We start from the raw sequence: 8349 nt of genomic DNA on the forward strand, positions 1-8349 counted from the left end.
CGGCCCTTAAGTGTTCCGCTTTTTGCACAACCTAGGAGTTCTCTCCTTTTGTAGTATAACAGGGTAACGACGGCTTCGGCCTTTCTTAGTAAAGAATACACCTTTTTACTGAAATTAATCAAAATGGAGTTATAGATTTTTGGAACCAAACTCTTCAAATGTAGAAATGCATAAATAAATGTAAAACTAAATAAATGTAGAAGTACTTAAATAAATGTAGAAAAAATGTAGTATAACACAAATGGTACAAAAATAGCACAATTAAAAATGACACTTGACAATTATTTATGTATTAATTCATTTATGCATATCTGCATTTATTTATTTCAGCATTTAATTATTTATTTATCCATTTATTTATTTATTTCTGCATTTAATTATTCATTCATTTATTCATTTATTTATTTACTTATGTATTTCTACATTTAATTTATTTATTCATTTGTTGGTTTTTCTATATTTATACATTTATTCATTCATTTATTTATTTCCACATTTATTTATTTCTGCATTTACGTATTTATTTATTTATACTTAAGTCATTTCTCATCCTCCATAGCCTTGAACTCCCACATTTGTGTAGATAAATCTGTAATTGTCATCCAGTACAGCCATCAACAGGATAGAAAACCTGGACTTGTAGTTGTAGAATGTGCTGCCTCTGTTGGCTGCTGGTTGAATGAAGATATGTTTTCCATCTATTGCACCAAGGCAATGAGGGAATTGCTACTTCATGCCAAATTGTTCAGCAATTTTCCACTACTGTTCTTCAGAGGTTGGTCTCTGTAAACATGACAATATCACATTAACAATGCACCGCTCAAATGAGATGCTAGTTGAAAATGGCATAATCCGTATGATTCCCTAGAATCACATCCTGCAAAATGTAACATCATTGTAAATGACATTGCTTAATATAATGTTTTGTTAACATTAGACAATGCATTGGCTAACATTTATTAGATTTTGCTATATTTGACTGAGCAGTCGTTTGGGGTGGCTCGTCAATGTATTAGATTTCTCTAATACATAAAATATGTAAGCTTGACCAGAGTTCTTGAGGGAAGAAGAATTTATTGAAGGTAGTAGTGTAGCACAGTTCTTCAGCATCGATGTCAGCCTTCAAAAGATCTTAACCCAAAGTTCTGTCTGTGGGACAGAACTTTATATATGAAGACAAAAGGGCTTCAAACAATGGAACACTGTTAGGACCTCCCACAGGAGATCGATCTACCCTGCAATCTACTCTGAGCAATGCTGTTTCTTTGTCATTCACACCCATCAGTTTCTGTGGGCCATACGTCTGTATGGGCCATTTAGTTCACACCTTTACAAATACAGACAGAGTTGATTGCATCTGAGGCACAGTCACAATGTAAATGCATCTAACTAAAGATAATGAAAATACACAATCTTTCAATCCCCCCTTTGATCATTTTTGATCATAAAACAAACTTTCATAAATCATGTATACAGCATGTTGCATACAGGTTCCATTACTTAAGATAATGACAGAATAAGTGTTCATGATGAAGTCTGCATCCTCCTGAATGCTTCAGTCCTTTCTTATTTTGACATTGTGGTCTTGAGGAAGTGGTGGATAGTGTTGTTTTCTGTGGATGTTCAGGCATGTTCAACTAGGTGGCCAGTGCAGTGCAGTCTAGGCGTTGGATGTCTTTGGTCATCCTCTGGAGTGCTGGAACACCTGCAATCACACAAAAGAGAAAAGAGAAACGTATCTTGCCAAGGAAAATATTTTAATCAAATAACTCCTAACTGCTCCTAAAAATGTCCCTATTTAATATTGGCAGGACACTACTTTGTTTATCAGTGGCTGTATGTTTATGTCTTCGTCATCAGGCGACAAGCTAGAGCCTAAAATACCTAGTCATGCCCTTTCTGGACCCTGATAAACACTACTGCCATCTATCCCTTGTCTTTAGGTAGATGTTTCAAATTCCACTGGCTCAAGTCGATCCACTTTTCTTTTGTTACTATACCATGCCCCCCCTTTGGAGGTGTCAAAACTTTATCCTTGGCATTGTGTATTGCCAGGCTGAGTCTTTCAGCAGTTTGGACAAGGCTGTCAGATGTTAGATTTTCATTGGGCATGGGCTGGCCTGTGACATGTTCAAAGAATCATAGTCCTGTTTTCCTGTGGTCATCCTCACTGCATTGGTTGTCTTCATACAGTTCAACTCCATTTTCCATCAATTATGTTTTTTGTTCTTTGTGCACTTCATTCTGCATCTGTTTACTGTCTGGTTGTCTGTCTTGCTCAAGTTGTCTTAATGCCGCTGTATGTGCACCTCTCCCCTTTTACGGCTTGTTTAGCAGCACCGTCTACTAGGACATCATCTTTGGCTTCAGTTGTTGAGACTTCTGTGTATGCTTTCACCTTTGGGATGGGGTCTTCATTTGTCGTTTTTGCATACACATGCAGTACATCAGTTGTTGGATGAGATGTCACTAGTTGGTGATGCAGAGAGAGGTTCTTCAGTTTTCCTGCGGCTCAAAAGCTTTCAGCAGAGTCTACTTTTGCTTGTCTGTGAACTGCTGAAACTTCTTCAACAAGTTGTTGTCCTCATCATCACTTTGTGTTAAAATCAACTTGCAATCACGAACCCAGTGTCCATTACAGTACCTGCATCTTCCTTGACTTTTTGCTTTTGGGTATCTCACATATTCACGTTCTTCATACCCCGTTGTCCTGTTGTTGAATGACAAGGTTTTGGTTTGCAAAGCTCTGAGATTGACTTCCTGTGTTTTTTCAATCTTTGCTGACCATTCAACAATCTGCATGAATGCTGTTCCAGTGCTGTCCCAGTCATCATACCTGTTTTTAAGGGCTTTAGAAATCTCAGGTTTCAGTCCATTTACAAATGCTGTTTTAAGAGGCATGCCAGTCTCTTTACTGAGATCTTCATTGTTGTTCTCACCCGCATATTCCAACCAAATTTGTATGAAGCATTCTTCATACTCAGTAACACTTTCTCCTGTCTTCTGCATGCATGAGGTAATTTTAGCCCAATTAACTTCTGCAGGTTTCAGTTCAAACAAGAATGTTTGTACATCTTCCCATCCAGCCTCAATGTTCGCTTGAGACTCACCAGTCCTTCTTTCAACACTTTGTTAATCTCTTTTGGTCATTGTCCCTTAAGTTCACATTAACACTCTGAGGTCTGAGGTATCGCCGGCGATACCACCGCGGTTTTTTTCTTACCAGTGTGAAAGAGACTCAAAATACTCCGTCAATGTTACACATACAATTAAGAGTTATACACCATTTTAATCTGTGGAATATTTTCTTTTATTCGTGTACACTCAGAGTAAAAACAAAATGTTGTGCTTTTTGTAAAATAAAGAAAACTAACATGATGCGTGATCTCTCGTCTCCCTCTGAACGAAGTCCAATCTGATAGTTCTCAGAAAATGAACTAACTTAGTGAATACTAATCACAAAAAAATGAGACTTCTGTCTAAAAAAAAATGTTAATGTCAGGTTTTAAATTGTGTAAGTCAAATCGAAAACAAATATACTGTTTATGTAATCTGTATGAAAAGAGAGCCATGTCAGAAGTCTGTGATTCAGCTCATTATCCGCTAATGCGGCCACGCCCACGCCCACGGAGCCAGCACTATTCAGACGCAAATTCTGAGTCAATACATGCATACATCGTCTCAATCGTGTATTTATTGTCTTGAAAAGTGTTTTGAATAGCCATAGTTAGCGATCTCTGGCCTCTGTTAGTTCGTTTAGTTCTTGGATTGCCTATTCTTCTTTAGCAGGCATTTGTGGACTAAAGGTGCACAGAGCGCCCTCCGGCTGCAAGTATGAATTGAAAACACAGTATCCAGCGCTCATAGTAATGACAATAAATATTGAATAATTACTCCTCTGTATAGAAAATTGACAAACATGAGAATCCATCAATATTTCTCTAAATGTGCATGCTTTTAAGCTAAAAGCCTATATGAAATGCCATAGAGGTAACATAATTGTTCAGACACTTTGCATCACAGAAATACATTATATTTTAAAGAATATAATAGAATACCATTATTTTAAATTGTAATAATATTTCACAGTATTGCTGTTTGATGTTTGATTTACACCATAATGAGCTTTGAGACATGATCACAGAGGGTTTTTTCACAGCCTACCTGTCTGAAAGAGCTCATTATTTATGCAGGTCATTAGAGCTCTTTATGCGATTCTTTTGTCTTCTCAGGTGAGAATCACCCATTATGCATGATAATTCACGCCTCCACGCATACTGTGTTTCTTGACCAAAGATGTTTTTGAAAATTTAAATCTCTCTATTGTTTTATATGAAGGAGTAGGAAGGATAATTTTTTCATAATTTTGAAGCAAAAACTCTAGTCTACAATCTCCAATACCCAGAAGTCTTGTGAACACAGATTTAATAGGATTTTTTTTGGCCTTATTTCAGTGACTTAAGTTTTTTTTTGTTTTTTCAATAACCATGCATAAACGTTATTCCTTCAAAAATACAAAAATGTACATACATGTTCCTCACATATTATGGTAGCCTAGTTTGTGCATATACAGTCTAATGACACTTTTTCCATTAATATGTTTATGAACAACTGAAAAAGCACAAATGTCAGGGCATGTCAAAACTTCTCCAGGCCCCAAATCAGCCTCAGACTCCAGAGGGTTAACAATCATCACTCTGTCTAGTGGGTGTAAATTGTAGATTTTCTGCAAACACTGAAGAAATTGCCAAGCTTTCCATGGTTGTTTGTACACATCTGGCAAATCTTTTGACCATTTGTTAACTTGCTCTGGAGTAGCTGGCTGGTATGTTCTGTGTGGAACATATTTCTTTACCACTTTTGTGACAGTTTGAGTTCATCATTCACCATTTTCCTCATACTCCTCATTGTCAATTTCAACTTCAGTCCTTCTGTTTTTGACAATAGAGTGTCCCAGGGATGACACGTTTTTAAAGGCCAACCCAGAAGTTAGCGGCGCACGGGTTCCCTCGGTTGAAAGCCTATGCATTTTTCCCATAGACTTTTGGAAAATCGCAGAAAATAAGCTCTGTGTTTAACAAAGGGTTATGACACTTACACGTTTTGTCTATCAAGATAATCTTTACAAGTTAACACAACATTTATAGATTTTGAAGCCTAAATAAAGTCGTCAGATATAAAAGGCTAACAGTAGGCTATAAACGGACTACAGCACACCATAGTCGCAGATCAACGTCGTCACCACCAAGCGTCCTCAAACTTTATTTAGAAAATTCTATTTAAAATTTCTATTTTAGAAAAACTTTATTTAAAAACATGCTCGCTGATTATGATCTGCGCTGTGTATGAATACTTATCCACTTTTTCATGAGAAATGCTGCCCAAATGTCCCGTTTTTAATGATGACGTCTAAAGTCCCCACCAAAGGAAGTAGTCCCTTTTAGCAATTTGTTAGCAACCGCCGATTTTAAGACACAGTAAAAGTTAAAAAAATCACAAGTGGGTTATAACTGGTGTTTTATGTCATAGATCAAAACGTGAAAGTATTTAGAGGCTTTGTTAACCACAGACCTTATTTCAGGCGATTTAGCAAAAACCCATTCGAAAAACCCATAGACTTTACGGCGTTGGAACCGGAAGTCCTAAAATGCTAACTCGCTTCCGGGTTTTGCCTACAAAATTGCGTCATCCCTGAGGCACTCTATTACAGGAGCAAGCCTAACCTTCAAGTTGTCCTTTATGATAACATCATATGTGTTTACATTGCTGTCAGTGTTCACTGTGGAACTGCTGTCACTTTCTCCAAGCAGATAAAGGTCTTGTTGATCCTCATTCTTCTGGAGAACACTGATTGGATAGAGAAACTCTTGTTCTGCTTTGCTGCTAGATCTTATGGAATGACTCTTTTGTCCAGAACAGTGTTTGGATTCCAATTGTTTGGAAAGCAAATTTAACAACTTGGCCTTCTCATTTAGTAGTCTTTCTTTGTCTGTCATATCATTCTTTTCATTTTCCCAGTCAAGAATTCACAATTCTTGCAGCAACATCAGTCCCAGGACATTCTATGGTTTCTGCAGTCTCTGGACGAATTGACAAACGTTTTTTTTTTTAACAATTTCTTCAGACACAAAGAGAAAGGACCAAGCCTCTGCTACTACAATCTCTTAATGAATGGACCAAATTGTTTCTTAAACAATTCCTACAGACTCTAGAGAAAGAACCAAACGATGTACTATATATCTGTGGCTCCTACAGTCTCATGAGAACGGACCAAACCTCTTCTTTAAATGATTTCTACAGACTCGAGAACAGGGCCAAGCTATAAACCTTATATCTATAGTTCCTACAGTCTCAGGAGAATGGACTAAAATATTTAAAAGGTTCCTACAGACTCACGAGAAAGGCCCAAGCTGAAAATTCTCTACAGTACTATACTGTATGTGACTACACTACAATTTTTTTTTTTTTTTTTACTGGTCTACTTATTCTTTTTGAAGTTCTTTAAGAGAGCTGATAAGTGTCACTCGCCAAATTAGGATCTTTGAGACAGGATCCAGATGATTCAAATAAATTGTATCCACGGACACAATCTGTTGATCTTCAACATAAACTGTAGAATCTCCAAGACTCTTCTGTTCACTTCTTGTTGCAGTTGGTGAGTTTTCTTCTTGCCAGTCTCTCCTGTCTGGTTCGCAAAATTGTTAGATTTTGCTATATTTGGCTGAGCAGTTGTTTGGGGTGGCTCGCCAATGTATTAGATTTTTTTTAATACATAAAATAAGTAAGCTTGACCAGAGTTCTTGTGGGGAGAAGAATTCATTCTTCAGCATCGATGTCAGCCTTCAAAAGATCTTAACCCAAAGTTCTGTCTGTGGGACAGAACTTTATACATGAAGACAAAAGGGCTACAAACAATAGAACACTGTTAGGGCCTCCCACAGGAGATCGATCTACCCTGCAATCTACTCTGAGCAATGCTGTTTTTGTCATTCACACCCATCAGTTTCTGTTGGCCATACGTCTGTATGGGCCATTTGGTTCACACCTTTACAAACACAGAGTTGATTGCATCTGAGGCACAGTCACAATGTAAATACATCTAACGAAAGATAATGCAAATACATATAATCTTTCACTAACATGAACTAACAGTGAACCAAACATTTTTAAAGCGTTAATATTTGTTAACGTTACTAAATGAGATTATAATTGTTTTTTGTGTTAGATCATAGTGCATAAATGTTGACAAATACAACTCTGGATTTTAATGTCTCAGTAAATGTTCAAACTAACATTAACAAAAATTAATATTATGTTATTATATTATGTTAAGTATTTTTCATTGTTAGTTCATGTTAACTAATATTGTTAACTACTCTTATGGACAGTATGGAACCTTAATGTAAAGTGTTACCCTTAAAGCAGGGGTGCCCACACTTTTTTGCCTGATGATGTACTTTTAAAATGATCAACTAAATGAGATCTACCAACCAAAAAAAAAAAAAAAAACTTAATTTCAAATGCTTGTTGCTACTACTGCATGAATCTCTACATGGAATTCAGGACAAAAAAAATAAATGTTCATTGTTGATATTCAATTTTAACAATTTTCAATTTTAACACTAAGCTCAAAATACTTACAGTACAACAGATTACATTAGCCAGGGCATTTACCTTATTCTGATGACTTGCACTGAATAGAATCAGACAGTTTTACATAATCTTTGTCGACAAAACACAGCTGCCAATGTCTAAACTGGTGTCAATCAACTGATGGAGCACAATAGCACATGCGATGGTCGGCCGTTAAAACGGATTCATTATTAAGTAGCTACAAGGAGGAGGATGCTTTCCCCGACTTCCTTAATTATCACTGTATTATACACTAACAAGCTCTATGTGTGAAAATGCAGGACACGAAAGAGATCGTGGATGTATTCATGAAAATAGTCTGCTCAATAGAGGGTATACATCGTCACTTTCCTGCCGGAACGCGCTCCCTCAGCTGGACTGAGTGGCAAAAGAACCTGCTGCATGACTGGATTTAATAGGGGAAACTGCAAAAACGCGAGTAAAACAAACGATTACGCTAAAGGCTGGACTCGAACGTGTTTCTTACAACTTGTCAAATAAACCTAATCCATGGATATTGACATGCCACCAGGAGTCGTGTTTGCTGACAATTATGTGCCTGATTTCAACGCCGGGAAAATACATAAAGCAAATCTTCAAAGCTGACACACCTACGATTTCTCAACAGTTTTTTGCATCTCTCCACCACCACATTTAACAGGTTTGGAAAAAAAATATGATCATTTTGTGTGAACTATCCCTAGTATAAATATGTTT

At 36.9% G+C, this 8349-nt stretch overlaps 1 pseudogene; it reads right to left on the reverse strand.

The window, feature by feature from the left end:
• Positions 1-1209: 1209 nt before the first annotated feature.
• On the reverse strand, positions 1210-4908 carry LOC125264081 (annotated as a pseudogene).
• Positions 4909-8349: the final 3441 nt, after the last annotated feature.

Source organism: Megalobrama amblycephala, linkage group LG3 (assembly GCF_018812025.1).
Source record: "Megalobrama amblycephala isolate DHTTF-2021 linkage group LG3, ASM1881202v1, whole genome shotgun sequence".
Lineage (NCBI taxonomy): Eukaryota > Metazoa > Chordata > Actinopteri > Cypriniformes > Xenocyprididae > Megalobrama > Megalobrama amblycephala.